At 43.3% G+C, this 19,131-nt stretch overlaps 1 pseudogene across 1 annotated transcript in view; it reads left to right on the forward strand.

The window, feature by feature from the left end:
- LOC310874754 (protein kinase C epsilon type-like) overlaps window positions 1-10,170 on the forward strand; it is an 89,650-nt pseudogene extending 79,480 nt beyond the window's left edge. The window contains exons 13-15 of the transcript XR_014571096.1: window positions 6,070-6,134; window positions 7,283-7,449; window positions 10,145-10,170. The product of XR_014571096.1 is annotated as a protein kinase C epsilon type-like (transcript). The remainder of the gene's footprint in view (window positions 1-6,069; window positions 6,135-7,282; window positions 7,450-10,144) is intronic.
- The last annotated feature ends 8,961 nt before the right edge of the window (window positions 10,171-19,131 follow it).

Below are 19,131 nucleotides of genomic sequence, written 5' to 3' on the forward strand. Positions count from 1 at the left end.
ACTTTAAAAGCTATCAGTTGTCGTTACTTCGTTGGAATTATTATTTACCGCAAATGTGTCGTTCTTGTTGCCTGGCTTTTATTATGAATATGATTATGACACACAATCGCGCACACACACACACACACACACACACACACACACGCACCTATACATGCACTCAACTCAAGCCAATTGCACTCACACAAACGCTCAAACATAATTCACGTGCAGCTGCCTACACAACACACACACACATACACACACACAAACACGCGAGCGCAATCTTGCATTCATGGGCGGCCGTGAAAGTCAAAAGGCTTTCGGAAACCGGTGCATTTACTCGTACTGTACGTACGTGCGCGTGTACAGTAGCATAGTGGCTCAGAGCCTCTGCCTGATGGCCTCAATAGTCTAATATCTCCCCTGGTCCATAGGGATATCCCTTTGGTCAAGTGGTTAACCCATTCTGACCGGGCACCCATTTTGGTGTTGGCATCATGTTATGCTTTAGCTATTGAAAAATAGCAGATCTACAAGCTCATATCGCGCCACCGAGTGGCGCGATACGAGCTTGTAGGTCTGCTATTTTTGAAAAGATCGAAGAACGACTGACATTTTTTAGAATCTGATCTCAGGTCAGAATGGGTTCGTCAGACCAGTGTGTGTCCAGTGGAAACCTCGTATGAAGGTCAGAATGGGTTAAGATGTTGGACTTTCACACGGGAGGACCGAGTCCGAATTGCACACATAAATGCAAACACACACACACGCACACACACACGCACACACACACACTTGCTTCTCTCTCCAGCCTGCCTGTACACACATGGGACAGTGGGTGTCGGGGGGGCGTAGAGGCCTGTACTGTACATAGCCGTGTCCAGTAGCTGTATTGTGTTCGTTGTATTGTCTGCTATAGTATTGGAGAGTGACGCATGGGGACAAAGAATCCTACTTTGTGTTTATACTGCTTTTATTATTATGGACCAGATAGGGTCCGAAAAAAATACCCTTTTTGTGCAATACTCCCCCCCCCCCCCCCCCCCTCCCTCCGACTTATCTATTATGTTCTTTTTTTCTATCCTCAAATGATGTCGTGTTGGATCTTTTTTTGGGGGGTATGACTGAATCATTTTATTTTTTTAGCATTTGTTGTTTTTTTCCCCTTTTATTTTAATGACTGTACAGTGTTTTCCTGAGATGTACTCGCATCTCCGTGTATTGTATTCACATACGCCCACACGCACGCATGCTCACGCGCAGCAGTGTGAGCGCACACGCACGCACACACGCGCACACACACACACAACACACACACACACACGCGTTCTCTCACTCTTGTCTGTGTGCATAAAGTGAATGTTGAGCTATAAGGTTACAGGCTATTGAACTAATTACCTGGAGTGGAGCGTTACAGACGTCCTTTGAGGCGAGCGTCACCGTGAATTGTGTCCTCCTCCTCCCCCCGCGAGATAGGCGTACAGTACGTGTCGCCGTGAAATGTGTCCTCCCTGGGGGCGGGGCCCTAAATGCCCTCCTCCTCGGTTTTTAAAGCTATAAGGTTCGTCTTATTTCATCAGAATGTGTTCCTCACAGTTGACATAATAGCTGTGAACGGATGTGTGATGTTTTTCTTTCCTTTTTTTTTTTCTTTTTCTTTTGAATCTTTTGAAGGTCTGTCGTCCGTTCCATTTCTATGGTAACCACCACCGCTTCCAGTATTCTCTGCCCCGCCCCCTTCCTCCTTCACCCCCCCCCCACCCCTCCCCCCCTCATATACACACACACACACACACACCCCTCCGCAGCCATCTCACTCAGCCAAAAATCAGTGTCACTGTCTTTAGAATGTCTGTTTTATTCCTCTCTTTCAACTCCCTTTTTTATTATGAATTACTATGATTGTTATTATTATTATTATTATTATTACTACTGTTATTATTATTATTATTATTATTGTAAAGTGTATCTGGCAGAAACCTTTGTGTACAACACTATAACTATTATTATAGGTCTGTTACAGCTGGGGCTACAGGACATGAGAAGAAACCAGCATCTGAATAAGAACACACATAAACTATGAATTTCCCTTCCTCTCTCATCTCTTCCTACTCTCTCTCTCTCTCTCTCTCTCTCTCATGTCTGATGGTGTCGTGCCAGCCAGCGGGAATAGCCGATCTGAACGCGTCGAGTGCGTCTTTAAGACATTGTCGGCCGTGGGAAGAATCAAATTATTTTTGGTCCTGGGGGGGGGGGGGTGGGGGGGTGGGGGCACGCACTCGATACAATCACAGGGCCTGGGATTAAAGCTCTGTTCCATATAGCATTAGAAGGACTTCTAGTCCTTAACCCATTCTGACCGGGCACCCATTTTGGTGTCTATTGAAAAATAGCAGATCTACAAGCTCATATCGCGCCACCGAGTGGCGCGATACGAGCTTGTAGGTCTGCTATTTTTGAAAAATCGAAGAGCGACTGACATTTTTTTAATCTGATCTCAGGTCAGAATGGGTTCATCAGACCAGTGTGTGTCCGGCGGAAACCTCGTATGAATCTGATCTCAGGTCAGAATGGGTTAATGCTATGGACCAGAGCTATAGGCCTGGCTGGGACAGTCCCTGTTAGCTCATCCTCCAATTTGCAATTCAGTCTCAATTGACTGACTTGGAGAAACGAGCTCACGTACAGAGCAACGTACTGTAAGAGAGGAGCAAACTACAGGGCCAAAAACTGAGCAGAAGAATCTCCAGAAGGGGCCCCGCGATTAGCCTAGTGGTTAAGGCGCGTATACTCTCTCTAGGTCGTCCTCAGGCGAGCCTTCCATCGTCGCTTCCAGTCATCCCGTTCTCCATAGCCTGCATCTTTCTTGAGTACATCCACATTATGTGACCAGTGCCAGTGGTTTAATATACAAGGGGGACATGGTCATTTTTCAGTTCTTTACATATTATGAAACTGCACACTGTAACCTTTCATATGATGTATTGCTCGTTGAAATTGGGGGGGAAATGAAGAAGATATGACCATTTGAAACTTGTTGAACCAGAAATGTCAAATTGGAGAATTCCCCCTTCAAAGATTTCAGCAGTGTATGTTAGTATGGGACGTCCTCGTGACCGGTGCCCATGTGTTGGTTCCCACCACAGCACCAGTTTGCTGGCTGGGAGCTCTTGGTGTCTTTGGCAGTGTCCTGCTATAGTCTCATTCTATTGGTGTCTTTGGCAGTGTCCTGCTATAGTCTCATTCTCCTGGCTGCTATTTTTTTCGCTCACCCTGAATATTCCGGCATACAGATTCTCGTTGGTAACATGTGTACTCTTGCTGATGTTGAGCACTATACACGTAACATTCTGGTGCAGCACCATATGCAGTAATATAGGCTCTGATGCAGCCTGATATGGTGAGATTCCTGAGTTCGATTCCTGAGCCCCCCCCCACGGACCTTTAAACCATTCTGACCTGAGATCAGATTCTAAAAATGTCTATTACATCCTGACAGTTTCATTATTAACCCATTCTGACCTGAGATCAGATTCTAAAAGTTAAAAAAAAAGTTTAAAAAAAAAAGTAAAAAATAGCAGACCTACAAGCTCGTATCGCGCCACTCGGTGGCGCGATATGAGCTTGTAGATCTGCTATTTTTAAATAGCTAAAGCACGACATGATGCCAACACCAAAATGGGTGCCCGGTCAGAATGGGTTAAATAAAGGCAGAATTAAACCCCAGAAGTATCACACCGTCTTCATACATACTCAACAAAAAAATCTGAGATTCTTTATTGAGAAAACACAAAGATTCAGGCCCAGAGTCTTTCATTGGGTAATCTAATGTATAAGACGTTTAACTTTTTACTTATTTTTTCCCCCCAAACTCGCATCAGCTCGGCTATTTCCGTCGCGTTTCACGTTTTTACTGTGGCACACACGACACGACACGGCCGAGAGCACAATCGAGGCTTTTTTTTTACGCGCACTCACTCACTCACACACAAGAAGAAGAAGAAGAAGACGACGACGACGACGACAGAGAGTTGTTTGTGTGTTCTACTGTACAGTGTTGTATATATATATAAGGAGCCGGCTGGAGGCCCTCTCTCTGTGTGTGCAAGTAGAGTCTGTCTGTTATATAGTGAAGCTTTGGTGCACCCAGGGGCGGGAGGCTGTTAATTCTCTCTCGCTCACACACTTATCTATAAACTCTGTGCCAAATGTAGTGTAACAGCCGGGCTCTCGTCTCGTCTGCTCTTTGGTCCGATTCCATTAAAAAAAACACTGAGCTGTGTACGAATACATCACCCGACCTCCGCCTGCTGCGTCTTTTCTGTCTGAGTTTATACATTCAAACCAGTCAGTGGCGTGCACAGACATTTAGAGGGGCAGGTGCTCAAGTGAAAAAAGGGCACCTATAGCACGTGGAACCGGCCGGTTGCCTTAACCCATTTTGACCTGAGATCAGATTCTAAAAATGTCTTCTACATCCTGACAGTTTTCTGAAAAAGCTATGTTTCTATGTCAGTCGTTCTTCGATTTTTCTAAAATAGCAGACCTACAAGCTCGTAGCGCGCCACTAGGTGGCGCGCTACGAGCTTGTAGATCTGCTATTTTTCAATAGCTAAAGCATAACGCTAACACCAAAAGGGGTTCCCGCCCTTTTTTTCTTCTGAAAAGGGCACATTGCCAAAAGGGCAGGGGGTGCTCTAGCACCCCCTAGTGTCTATCTGTGCACGCCACTGAAACCAGTTGTTCCCAAACTGTGGCGCACCCATTGTGGTGCATGTCATGAGTGCCTTCTAGGGAAGTGGTTCCCAAACTTTTTCATGTCAAGGACCCCCAAATTGACACTAAATAGCCCGCGGACCCCCATTTGAAAAGATATGCCAGGGACCCCCGTGAGAGAAGATTTTTACGGCTCTAGCAGTGATTTTCAACCCGTTTAATTTCAAGGACCCCCCAGTTTGACATGCATTAGTCTACGGACCCCCCATTTAATGGCATTTCTATCTCTGAATTTAGATTGTAACATCAATGCTAATTTAACTCTGAGAGCATACAATAACGTCCATTTGGTTCCATTTGTACACTGAGTTACAGACCCATAAGGGTCCATTTGGTTCCAAATTATCATTTAGATGGAACCCCTGGAACTCCCTCAAGGACCCCTGGGGGTCCCCGGACCCCACATTGGGAACCACTGTTCTAGGGGGTGCATGGCATGAATAGGCTAATGGTGATGCTGTGGTTTTATTTGAAATACAACCAAGTATAGCCTACATTTACTTTGGTACTGTACTTATAAGTACACTTTTGAGAGTAGAGAGATTATTACCTTATTTCTGGAAGAGCAGGACACTTTATATGATATCGTTATTGATTATAATAAATATATTAGCCTATACTTTGTTTCTAAACATAATATATATTGACAAACTATTATACTATAGCTATAAATGTTCTGGACAGTGGACACTATTTTATATTGTGAAAACGTCCATATAGATCATTGTGGGGCCGTAACCCGGGAATACCTGTTTGTTTAAAATAAAACAAACATATTTAACAAACTATAACTCTAGTATAGCTTATAAATGATAGGCCTCTGGGCCCAAACCCATCTCCCTCAAAGTTATGCATGCGGTGTAGGCTATTATACAGTTGCAATATGATTGCACACAGATATGCCTTCCCTTCCTGAGAGTGACGTTTCTCCAGGCCAGCTGACCTATCACAGGCAGGCCGTGCGTCTGTGATCTGATCTGATCTGACGCGCCACGGCGCGCCAGAGAGAGGAGAAGAGTTGTTGTTGTTTTTTCTTCTCTTGATTGAAGAACATACAGGTTTTCATTCACCGAGGAGGAGGCGAGGACACCTGTCTGTCTGTCTGTCTGTCTGTCTACCTACCGCTGTTCTCTTCGGTTTCCTTGCCACCATTCTGTCTACTCTGCTGTGGTGGACGGTCATCATCCATCATCCGTACCACCTGTGTGATCTCATCTGTGCGCCTGGCGCGTCTGCTCATGAGATCGAGGTTTTATATATTTATTTATTTATTTGCCCATCTCTCATCTCTCTCTCTCGTTCTGAATTAAGTTGTGCACTAATATGACGGCAGACAATCGATGTGGCAAAATAACAGCAGACAAGGAGAAACAAAGGTACGTCGATCGGGTCGGCAATAATAATATGATTTATATAATGAAGTTTCGCTTCTCCAGAAGTTTGATGTCCAGACCCGCGTGTGTCCTCCTCTCTCGCCACAAGGAAACTTAATTGTCATAAGTCCAGATATGTCACTCACCTCACCTTATTATTTATCAAATTAGGCCTATGGAATATACGTGACATTCAATAAATAAAATAGATTGAATCACTGAATTTAATTTATAATAGGTTATTCCAAAATGTCTCTTCCATCCCTGCTTTAAGGACACTTTACTAAGCTACACTGTCTTTATTATTATTATTACCTGTAAGCCTAACATTAAGCTATACATTATGTCGTGACATAGCCTATAGCTGGGCTTATAGTAGAATAGGCTATCAAATAATCAGTTATACTTATTATGTTATGATGATGATGATGATAATTGCAAATAGCCTATGATATGGCTGCACTTATAATTGATTGATTGAATTGCAAAAAAGTGCAGTGGTACAGATTTATTCAAATAAGCACAGGGCTTATTTCCATTTAGGTCTTGTGTATTAAATTCATTGAGACGTTAAAGACATACAATAATGTGCAAAACATGAGTAGTAATTAAAAAAAAGAGAGAAAGATATGTACAGTAAATATTTACCGGTGGTAAGCTTAGACTTTTTATAGGAGCCCGTCACAGATTGCAGACACCTTACTGGTATAGCGCTCTTATTTAGAGTGGTTTTGAATAGGAAGCATATACAAATATAGAACATGCATGTGTTCTTTACTTGGTTTCTTTGTCTGTCTTTTTGTGGGTTGTGTGCATGTGTTTCTCTTCTCTCTCTTCCCTCCTGTTGTATCTGACTTGACAGTGTGAGTATGGGTTCTTGTTGTCCTGTCTAGTCTCTAGTATATCTTTTTTGTCTTGTAATCGGCGAACAGTCGATACCAGCGGCCTCACTTCCCACATTCACACACACCAATGGTGGCAAGCTAGCACCGACCGACTCATTGGAGGCAATTTAGGGTTCAGTGTCCTTGTAGACAGGGAGGAGACGGGATTTGAACCGCCCAACCCATGGATCATTGGATGACCTGCTCTACCTCCTGAGCCACAGCCTGAACCTATACAGTATGTCTATATGTCTTCTCTCCGTGCAGGGCTGTTAGTCGTGAAGCGGCGAGGATCCGGCGTAAAGCAGAGTCTGATGTGTTAGCCGACCTGTCCAGACTCCTGCCTCTCCCGGCGGCTGTCCAGGCTCACCTGGATAAACCCTCCGTCATGCGCCTCACTATCAGTTACATGCAAACGCGTTCCCTGCTCTCAGGTATGTACAGGTATAAGTAAAAGTATCAATAATGCAATCAATACTCTGTTAAAAGTAAAATTCCAATATTCAAAATGTACTTAGTAATATTTCAAAATTTAAAAAAAAATATTTTCCAGTCCTCTAAAGGGTCCTGGAATTTATCAAGGGTTCTGGAAAAATATTTCGTTATGCATGTTTTTGGCTGTTGATATAAATAAACAAGAATTGATTAAATCAATTAAATACCAGCTGCATTGTTATTATTATCTGCAGGGCTCTGCTATAACTGCCTCTGTGTCCGTTTCAGCGCAGTATTTTAGGTACTGTAGGAACCAAAAGGTTTCAGCGCAGTAGTTTAGGTACTGTAGGAACCAAAAGGTTTCAGCGCAGTAGTTTAGGTACTGTAGGAACCAAAAGGTTTCAGCGCAGTAGTTTAGGTACTGTAGGAACCAAAAGGTTTCAGCGCAGTAGTTTAGGTACTGTAGGAACCAAAAGGTTTCAGCGCAGTAGTTTAGGTACTGTAGGAACCAAAAGGTTTCAGCGCAGTAGTTTAGGTACTGTAGGAACCAAAAGGTTTCAGCGCAGTAGTTTAGGTACTGTAGGAACCAAAAGGTTTCAGCGCAGTAGTTTAGGTACTGTAGGAACCAAAAGGTTTCAGCGCAGTAGTTTAGGTACTGTAGGAACCAAAAGGTTTCAGCGCAGTAGTTTAGGTACTGTAGGAACCAAAAGGTTTCAGCGCAGTAGTTTAGGTACTGTAGGAACCAAAAAGGTTTCAGCGCAGTAGTTTAGGTACTGTAGGAACCAAAAGGTTTCAGCGCAGTAGTTTAGGTACTGTAGGAACCAAAAGGTTTCAGCGCAGTAGTTTAGGTACTGTAGGAACCAAAAGGTTTCAGCGCAGTAGCTTAGGTACTGTAGGAACCAAAAGGTTTCAGCGCAGTAGTTTAGGTACTGTAGGAACCAAAAGGTTTCAGCGCAGTAGTTTAGGTACTGTAGGAACCAAAAGGTTTCAGCGCAGTAGTTTAGGTACTGTAGGAACCAAAAGGTTTCAGCGCAGTAGTTTAGGTACTGTAGGAACCAAAAGGTTTCAGCGCAGTAGTTTAGGTACTGTAGGAACCAAAAGGTTTCAGCGCAGTAGTTTAGGTACTGTAGGAACCAAAAGGTTTCAGTGCAGTAGTTTAGGTACTGTAGGAACCAAAAGGTTTCAGCGCAGTAGTTTAGGTACTGTAGGAACCAAAAGGTTTCAGTGCAGTAGTTTAGGTACTGTAGGAACCAAAAGGTTTCAGTGCAGTAGTTTAGGTACTGCAGGAACCAAAAGGTTTCAGCGCAGTAGTTTAGGTACTGTAGGAACCAAAAGGTTTCAGCGCAGTAGTTTAGGTACTGTAGGAACCAAAAGGTTTCAGCGCAGTAGTTTAGGTACTGCAGGAACCAAAAGGTTTCAGCGCAGTAGTTTAGGTACTGTAGGAACCAAAAGGTTTCAGCGCAGTAGTTTAGGTACTGTAGGAACCAAAAGGTTTCAGCGCAGTAGTTTAGGTACTGTAGGAACCAAAAGGTTTCAGCGCAGTAGTTTAGGTACTGTAGGAACCAAAAGGTTTCAGCGCAGTAGTTTAGGTACTGTAGGAACCAAAAGGTTTCAGCGCAGTAGTTTAGGTACTGTAGGAACCAAAAGGTTTCAGCGCAGTAGTTTAGGTACTGTAGGAACCAAAAGGTTTCAGCGCAGTAGTTTAGGTACTGTAGGAACCAAAAGGTTTCAGCGCAGTAGTTTAGGTACTGTAGGAACCAAAAGGTTTCAGCGCAGTAGTTTAGGTACTGTAGGAACCAAAAGGTTTCAGCGCAGTAGTTTAGGTACTGTAGGAACCAAAAGGTTTCAGCGCAGTAGTTTAGGTACTGTAGGAACCAAAAGGTTTCAGCGCAGTAGTTTAGGTACTGTAGGAACCAAAAGGTTTCAGCGCAGTAGTTTAGGTACTGTAGGAACCAAAAGGTTTCAGCGCAGTAGTTTAGGTACTGCAGGAACCAAAAGGTTTCAGCGCAGTAGTTTAGGTACTGTAGGAACCAAAAGGTTTCAGCGCAGTAGTTTAGGTACTGTAGGAACCAAAAGGTTTCAGCGCAGTAGTTTAGGTACTGTAGGAACCAAAAGGTTTCAGCGCAGTAGTTTAGGTACTGTAGGAACCAAAAGGTTTCAGCGCAGTAGTTTAGGTACTGTAGGAACCAAAAGGTTTCAGCGCAGTAGTTTAGGTACTGTAGGAACCAAAAGGTTTCAGCGCAGTAGTTTAGGTACTGTAGGAACCAAAAGGTTTCAGCGCAGTAGTTTAGGTACTGTAGGAACCAAAAGATCTACAAGCTCACCGCCGTGATCCTACAGTATGCCCTAGGATAGGTGGTGTAGCAAAAACATTTGGCACAGCATTTGCAATAGAATTATAGCATTCTATATTAGATAATGCTTTATTGTTGCTACACTGCCTGTGTTTGGGCATTGGCCTAGGAGTAAGAGACTCATTATTGCACTTAATGAGGATTGTTATGTATAGGCCCAGAAATTGGGTTAAATATTCTGGAAAGGTTTTCGGAAATTCATTGGTAAAGATGTGTGGGAACCCTGGTAAAAGTGCAAAAGTGTTACTTGGCATCAACATGCCGCTGAGCAGTGCTATGTGCTCTATAAATACTAGCCAGACTCATAGCACTGATTTCACTGTGATTTCCACTGTTTCAGGAAACATCAGTGAACCCTCGCTCTGAGTCTGGCCGCGCCAGGCTATTTAACCCATTCTGAACGGGCACCCATTTTGGTGTCGGCATCATGTTATGCTTTAGCTATTTAAAAATAGCAGATCTACAAGCTCATATCGCGCCACCGAGTGGCGCGATACGAGCTTGTAGGTCTGCTATTTTTGAAAAAAATCGAAGAGCGACTGACATTTTTAGAATCTGATCTCAGGTCAGAATGGGTTCATCAGGACCAGTGTGTGTCCGGCGGAAACCTCGTATGAATCTGATCTCAGGTCAGAATGGGATATAAATACATCCTGTACATACCTTCTGTTGCAGGCATCGGGGGGACACTGACAAAGACACAACACGCTGCAAAACACAGACCGCTGCCGGGGAGAGGGGAGGGAGGAGACAACGTAGAACGTTCCTCCCAAAGGTGGGAGGAGGAGGAGGAGGAGACGAAGACGAAGGAGAAGGAGAAGAAGAAGAAGAAGAAGAAGAAGAGTAGAGTAGAAGAGCAGGAGGAGGAGGAGGCGACGGAGGAGAAGAAGAAGAGACGAGTAGCAGAGAAGGAGGAGTGGAGAGGCCCGCTGTGGCAGAGGGAGGAGACAGACGTCTATCTGAGGGTCCTGGAGGGTTTCGTCCTGGCTCTGTCTCCTGACGGAGACATGATCTGCATGTCTGCCAATGTCACCAAGTACCTGGGGCTGACTCAAGTACGCACACACACACGCGTGTGTGCGCACACATGCACACGCACACGCACACAGTCATGCACACACAGTTTTGAATTATTTAGCTTACTCTATCCTACTCGAAATGTGCAAGACCTCTGTCGTATACATATCTCGAGAACGACGACTTCACCGGACACATCATGTACAGTATAAATCATGTATACACTTCTCCGCCATGTTCCCACACAGGTGGAGTTGATGGGGCACAACATCTATGAGTTCACCCACCCCTGTGACCACGACGAGATCAGAAGCAACCTCCGTCTGACGGCTGCTCAGTGTGCTGGTGAGTTTTTATTAGAGCCAGCCTGACCTCGATAAATGGTGCATTTATAAGGCGCCTTTATCCAAGGCACTTCACAAAGATTGTGCATTACATTCATACACCGATGGAGGAAACCATGCATGTCACCAACCTGCACATCGGGAGCAATTAGGGGTTCAGAGTCTTGCTCAAGGACACTTCGAAACACTAACTCTGGGGGAGCCCACAGGGATCGAACTGGCAACCTCACGGTTCGCATCCAGCTGTTCTACAGGCCACTCTAGCCCTGAGCCACTGCCACGTGATCTTTGGATACCCGGTAAACAATAAACGGATGCATCATTGTTTACCTGGGTATCCTATAGTTTCAATGTACAGGTTATTATTTTGATTGGTAGGCTATATTGTTTAGAGACTGATGCTATAGGTTCGTGGTTCAGGTGAGTGATCCTAGTTTACTGAGACACTAATACACTGTCTCTCTGCAAAATAAATGTATGTAATAATGCTGCAGTAATTCTATTCACTTTGGGTTGTTTTATAAAAGTCTACAGAAACTTTCAATATTTCACTTTGGTACAACTTGATGAAGGCAGTTTAGGTGTGCAGTTTATATTCTTGCAATGCATTAGCCACTCTATTAAATCCCATTCTGGGTGGGAACCCCTTTTGGTGTTAGCATTATGTTATGCTTTAGCTATTGAAAAATAGCAGATCTACAAGCTCATATAGCGCGCCACCGAGTGTCGCGCTACGAGCTTGTAGGTCTGCTATTTTTGAAAAATCGAAGAACGACTGACATAGAAACATAGCTTTTTCAGAAAACTGTCAGGATGTAGAAGACATTTTTAGAATCTGATCTCAGGTCAAAATTAAAGGCCTTTTAACTTTCCACAAGAGTGCGTTGGTCTCGTCCTGTTTTGCAACAGCAGTACTGTAGTCTGTATTTGACAGCTATGTTCTCAGTAGCTCCTGTGTGGGATGTGAACTAACAGTATGTGGAGGTATTGCTGAATCAATGCAGCGTGGAGGCGTTGAGCAGTGGGAAAGTCACCCAAAGCCTTACTTGAGTACAGTCTATCTTAACCCATTTTGGGTGGTGTTGGTGTTTTAAACATTATGTTCTACTTTAGCTATTGAAAAATAGCAGATCTACAAGCTCATAGCGCTACGAGCTTGTAGGTCTGCTATTTTAGAATAGTCGTGAAAATGTGGCGCAAATCTTTGAATATATATTTCAGAGCGAACATTTTTAACTAAAATATTGGCTTCTGGGGGGGGGGTCCCTGGAACAACATATTTTCAGATGGGGGTCTGCGGCCAAATACAGATAATTCTGGGGGTCTTTGACATGAAAAAGGTTGAGCACCACTGACATCGAAACATGGGTTTTTCAGACCAAAATGTTAGGAGCCTTTTTTTTAAATCGACTTCCAGTCCAAAATGGGTTAATAGAAAATGACTCTCGTAAAAGCCCATTAGATACCACTCGAGTAACATAGTCCTATTAAAAAGGTGAAAGAATCTTGCCACTCGTGGCCACTCCGGTAGTTGTTCTGTAACTAATGTACTGTATCTTGGTTAGGTCCTGTGAGAGAGCTCTGCGGGGGTTTCAGATTTGGACAGTGGCGTGCACAGACATTTAGAGGGGCAGGTGCTCAAGTGAAAAAGGGCACCTTGTGCAGCGCATTTTGGTGCTTTAGCTATTGAAAAATAGCAGATCTACAAGCTCATAGCGCGCCACCGAGTGGCGCGCTACGAGCTTGTAGGTCTGCTATTTATTTATTTTTATCGAAGAACGACTGGCATAGAAACATAGCTTTAGATTGTGGGGGCCTAAATAATATAGTAGAAGCGTTTTTTATCAAGATTTGATCAATGTCACCGCATGGTCCACACACTACAAATTAAGAAACCCCCCCCCCCTTTTTTTTTTTAAAGAGCACATTGCCAAAAAGGGCAGGTGGTGCTCTAGCACCCCCTAGTGTCTATCTGTGCACGCCACTGGATTTGGAGATCTCTCTCTTTACCATCCAGTTTATGGTCTCTCAAAGGTGACGTCTGCCTAAAAACTGTGAGGCTCGAACTCACAACCTCGGCATTGCTCAGCGAGTTACTGTCATATAAGTACCGCGCGCTAACCGATTGCTCCACTGGAGCTTCGGAATTACATCAAGAATTGAAGATTTTAATAGTGTATACAGTAAATACTGTCATACTAGTGTATAATACTATTATATCAACTGTACTTAACCACTTAACCATTCTGAACGGGAACCCATTTTGGTGTTAGCATTACGTTATGCTTTAGCTATTTAAAAATAGCAGATCTACAAGCTCATATCGCGCCACCGAGTGGCGCGCTACGAGCTTGTAGGTCTGCTATTTTTGAAAAATCGAAGAACGACTGACATTTTTTTAATCTGATCTCAGGTCAGAATGGGTTAATCAGACCAGTGTGTGTCCGGCGGAAACCTCGTATGAATCTGATCTCAGGTCAGAATACTTGATGGTCAGGGTCACCCCAGGGCTTCTTTTTCCCCTCCACACATCTCATCTACACAAGGGCACAAATTGTGACTCACAATGCTTTGCGGATCAGTATGTTGTGAGCTCGTAGATCCATTAGTTGTTTACAGAAGGTTATTGTTCATCAGTGTGGATGTTCACGTCATTAACATTATGATTATCTTTTTTTAAGATTTGTTTTTGGGGCTTTTAATGCCTTTATTGATGATACAGTAGGGAACAGTAGACAGACTGCAGAAAATGGGGAGAGAGATGGGGAGTGACACGCTGGCAAAGGCCGTTGGGCTCGGGAGTCGAACCTGCTGTCTGGCTTAATGTGGAGTTTATGTTTTGCAAGAGGACTTGGCATAATGTTTTTCGTTTTCAGAACAAATCCCAAATAATGGGATTGTCTGTTTGGGTAATGTGATATATTCTGTGGCACTTAAGTGGGGAGAGATGCCCAAACAAAGAGCAACAGAAGCAGACTCTGTGCTGCTGTGAGTGTGCATGCAAGTGCGTGCATGTGAAGTGTGAAGCATTGTGCATTTCTCGCAGAATTTCTCATTTCTCGCACAATTTCTTATTTCTCGCACAATTTCTTATTTCTCATTTCTCGCACAATTTCTCATTTCTCATTTCTCGCACAATTTCTCATTTCTCGCACAATTTCTCATTTCTCATTTCTCGCACAATTTCTCATTTCTCATTTATCGCACAATTTCTCATTTCTCATTTCTCGCACAATTTCTCATTTATCGCACAATTTCTCATTTCTCATTTCTCACACAATTTCTCATTTCTCGCACAATTTCTCATTTCTCATTTCTCACACAATTTCTCATTTCTCGCACAATTTCTCATTTCTCATTTCTCACACAATTTCTCATTTCTCGCACAATTTCTCATTTCTCATTTCTCGCACAATTTCTCATTTCTCATTTATCGCACAATTTCTCATTTCTCGCACAATTTCTCATTTCTCATTTCTCGCACAATTTCTCATTTCTCATTTATCGCACAATTTCTCATTTCTCGCACAATTTCTCATTTCTCATTTATCGCACAATTTCTCATTTCTCATTTCTCACACAATTTCTCATTTCTCGCACAATTTCTCATTTCTCATTTCTCACACAATTTCTCATTTCTCGCACAATTTCTAATTTCTCGCACAATTTCTCATTTCTCATTTCTCATACAAATAAATAATAATATTTTTAAGACAATAAAACAAAGCAAAAAGCACAAAGCGTTTATTTATTTTTCTTCTTTTTTCTAAATGTTTTGACAATCATGATCATGCCCAAAATAGGCATGCCAGGTTGCTCAGCTATTGAAATGCACTGATATGTAGACGGTTCTGGTTCTGTCCAGGAGATCACTGTGTGGGCTCTGAGAGGACCTTCATCATGAGGATGAAGAGTACCATCACACACAGAGGAAGAGCCACCAACCTCAAGGCAGCAACCTGGAAGGTGAGTGTTCTGCTGGAGCATGTGTTAAATGGATCAACCTGGAAGGTGAGTGTTCTGCTGGAGCATGTGTTAAATGGATCAACCTGGAAGGTGAGTGTTCTGCTGGAGCATGTGTTAAATGGATCAACCTGGAAGGTGAGTGTTCTGCTGGAGCATGTGTTAAATGGATCAACCTGGAAGGTGAGTGTTCTGCTGGAGCATGTGTTAAATGGATCAACCTGGAAGGTGAGTGTTCTGCTGGAGCATGTGTTAAATGGATCAACCTGGAAGGTGAGTGTTCTGCTGGAGCATGTGTTAAATGGATCAACCTGGAAGGTGAGTGTTCTGCTGGAGCATGTGTTAAATGGATCAACCTGGAAGGTGAGTGTTCTGCTGGAGCATGTGTTAATGGATCAACCTGGAGGGTGTTCTGCTGGAGCATGTGTTAAATGGACCGACTGACCGACAGACAGACAGACAGAGCAATACTCTGCTCTGTCTGTAACAATTAAAAAAATGGTGTTATAACTGGTCTAAAAATTAATGTCTTTTTAGCGGTCTACGCTTAGCTTTAGACGTTGATTAGCCATTTTTTAAACGTCTAATCTAAGCCTTGACCCACTAAAACAACTTTCATTTTCAGACTTTTTTTTATTTTTTATTTTTTTATCAAATGTTTTTTTTATTTAAGACAATAATAATAATAATAATAATAAAACTTTATTTGTATAGCACCTTTCATGACATGAAATGCAGCTCAAAGTGCTTTACAGAACAATGGAGAATAAAAGAAAAGCAAGGCAACGACATTAAAAAACAAGCAGTAATGCAGTACAGTGAGGACATGAAAAATAAAAAATACAAGATCAATTAAAGGCAATGTTGTAGTCTTGAGCAAAGTGGGTCTTGAGCTGAGCTTTAAAAATGTCTACAGAGGCTGCCTGACGAAGGTACAGTGGGAGCTTGTTCCATGCCGACGGCCCGTAGAAGCAAAAAGCTGCTTCCCCGTATTTTTTAGTTGCCATTTTTTTGGGCAAAGCGAGCAGGCCGGCGGTGGAAGACCTTAGGGGGCGGTTTGGGACATATTTAGGCAGGCAGTCATGTAGGTAGGAAGGTGCGAGACCATTGAGAGCTTTATAGACAAGTAAAATAATTTTAAAATCAATCCTAAAAACAACCGGAAGCCAGTGCAGTGATTGCCAAAACTGGAGTAATATGTTCTCTCATCTTAGTTCTAGTTAAAACTCTGGCTGCTGCATTTTGGACAAGTTGTAATCTGTCAGTTGTTTTCTTAGGCAGTCCTGAAAAAGTGCATTGCAGTAATCAAGCCGAGAAAAAACAAAGGCGTGGATTAGCGTTTTTGCTAATAAATCACAATAAGACACGAATAACACCATGAATGAATAAAGAAAACAAAACACATAACAGCAAAAGCAAGGAACACAAAAACAAACAATCCCACCCCACCCCCCGGGACCAAAGATGCCACAAAATGTCAGTACTCCTACCACGTACCATAAATAATAGTAATAATAATAATGACTAAATCATGCCCTTAACCAAATCTGCAATACCAAACCAAACCTCAATGTTTTCCTCTTTTGCTACCGTACAATCTTGCTGTTGACATTTCTAGATAAATGATATCTAGAAAGGTCAAAGCCCATTGGCGAGATGTCAATGTATGAGGCGGTTTCCAGTGCGAAGCAACCATCTTCTTTGCGGCCGTTACGCCAGCAACGAAGACACGAATACGGGTATTATTTAATGGCAACTGATTTTCAGACGTTTAAAGCACAGCTCAAGACCTACTTTTAATCTAGACTGTTGCTTTTAGTTGAGTCTTTTCAAAATCCTTGTTGTTATTCATGTCCTCCTGCACCACATTGTTCTCTGGTGTTATTTTAATGTTGTTTTATGGGTAACAGGACAACTCAACTCACCCCTTTTCCGCGTTCCCGTTTTTTCCACCCGGAATGTTCAGGATAAAGGAAACATTCAGTAAGACGCTCTGTTTCAGCGCTTCTCGCCCTCAGGGCGTCTTATTGGTTTTAGTTTTTCTCATTACCAACAGTAACTGAACATATATATTTTCAAATGGTATCTTTTGTTTGCATTTTTATCACACAATAGGCGTACTTACTCTGACCTTTTTGAATCCTGCACCTGACAAATAACCCAAAGAATGAAAAAAAAAAAAAACACTAAAACAAAAAAAAACTCAACTAAAACTAAGCCTATAGTCACAAAAATAAAAACTAATAAAAAACTATCAAACCCGCTCTAAAAAAAACGAACTATAATGAAAAATCCAAAACGACTATGACCTCAGCATGGTTGTGAGTCCGCTGTCTCGTGCGATGCGTTGTCCATCCAGGTGTTTCTCTGTCGGGGACGTGTGAAAGTGTGCATGGCACCCTGCCTTGCCCCTGCCCGGACTCCATTCTGGCACCCTGCCTTGCCCCCTGCCCGGACTCCGTGCCCATCCCCGTCCTGCCTGCTGCTCACATGCCAGTCTCTGCCAGCGTCACACAGCCTGCTCAGCAACCACACCTTCACCAGCCAGCACAGCATGGACATGAGGTTCACACACTGTGACCAGAGGTGATGTACAGTGGCACGCACGCACACACGCATGCACGCACATAAGTGCACGCACTTAAAGTCTGTCAGTGCGTGAGAGTGGCTGAGTGAGTGGGAGGCAGCTGTGTAATAACTGGAAGAGCACACATGAAAACAGCTGATCTACAAGCTCACAGCGACACATTGTGAGATTGTACATGAGAATACATCGAAATATTTTTGAATATTCTTTTAAAACATTTTAATTAAAAACATATTTTCAGATGGATGTCTGTGGACACTTACATATTAATCTGGGGTTCCCTGACGTGAAGAAATGTGGGAACCACTGGTTTAAACAACATTAGGAAGCAAGCCCAAATAAGCAACTATACTGTATAGAATCAAGCCCTAAAAAACATCAACCAATCATTTTCTTCATGTGACAGAAGTTACAGGAAAAAAAAAACTATTCAAAGGTTGCTTATAATAAGACATGGCAACACTGCCTGAAGGAAGCAAAGCACACAAGGAGCCCCGGTACCTCGGCAGGGAACAAGCTGGACAGAGCATCTTTTACCAATCAATATAGTTTGTGTTCATTCTGAGTCCACCCAAAGGTGACCCCTGTGTAAAAACTGTGCTCCAGGTGAGGCTCGAACTCACAACCTCGGCATTGCTCAGCGAGTTACTGTCGTATAAGTACCGCGCGCTAACCGATTGCGCCACTGGAGCTTTGGCATGAGCCCATTAAGCCCCGGGGTCGATTCTACTAATGCCTTCTAACACACACGTCACGTCACGCACGCACATACACACACATTTGGAGATCATAGCTGGCATGTGCACACACAGTCACACAATAACATGTAACTATGGAGCTCGTGTACAGTAGGTAGGGGTATAGTGATGTGTTAATGTGTGTTGCAGGGTGACGGCTCTGCTAGGTTACAGCCCAGGGGAACTGCAGGGTCGCTCGGTGTATGAGCTCTGTCACGCACTGGACACACACTGTCTGACCAAGAACCATCTGAACTGTGAGTCCTGCTGCACGAAAGCATGCGTACTGTACACACACACGCACGCACGCACGCACGCACGCACTGTAAGTGTATAACATACAAATACCACACACACTCAGCTCAAAACACCAGAACAGACTAGACCCATTCCACCACCATGTCTCTTAGCAGAGCACACTTTCTCTATCTCTCGCTCCTTTTCTCGGTCTTTGTTGCCTATACTGTATCTCTGTCTCTACTCCCTCCATCTCTATCTCTACTGTATCTCTGTCTCTACTCCCTCCATCTCTATCTCTACTGTATCTCTGTCTCTACTCCCTCCATCTCTATCTCTACTGTATCTCTGTCTCTACTCCCTCCATCTCTATCTCTACTGTATCTCTGTCTCTACTCCCTCCATCTCTATCTCTACTGTATCTCTGTCTCTACTCCCTCCA

This window comes from Protomyctophum parallelum (genome assembly GCF_964188405.1).
Source record: "Protomyctophum parallelum genome assembly, chromosome: 17".
Lineage (NCBI taxonomy): Eukaryota > Metazoa > Chordata > Actinopteri > Myctophiformes > Myctophidae > Protomyctophum > Protomyctophum parallelum.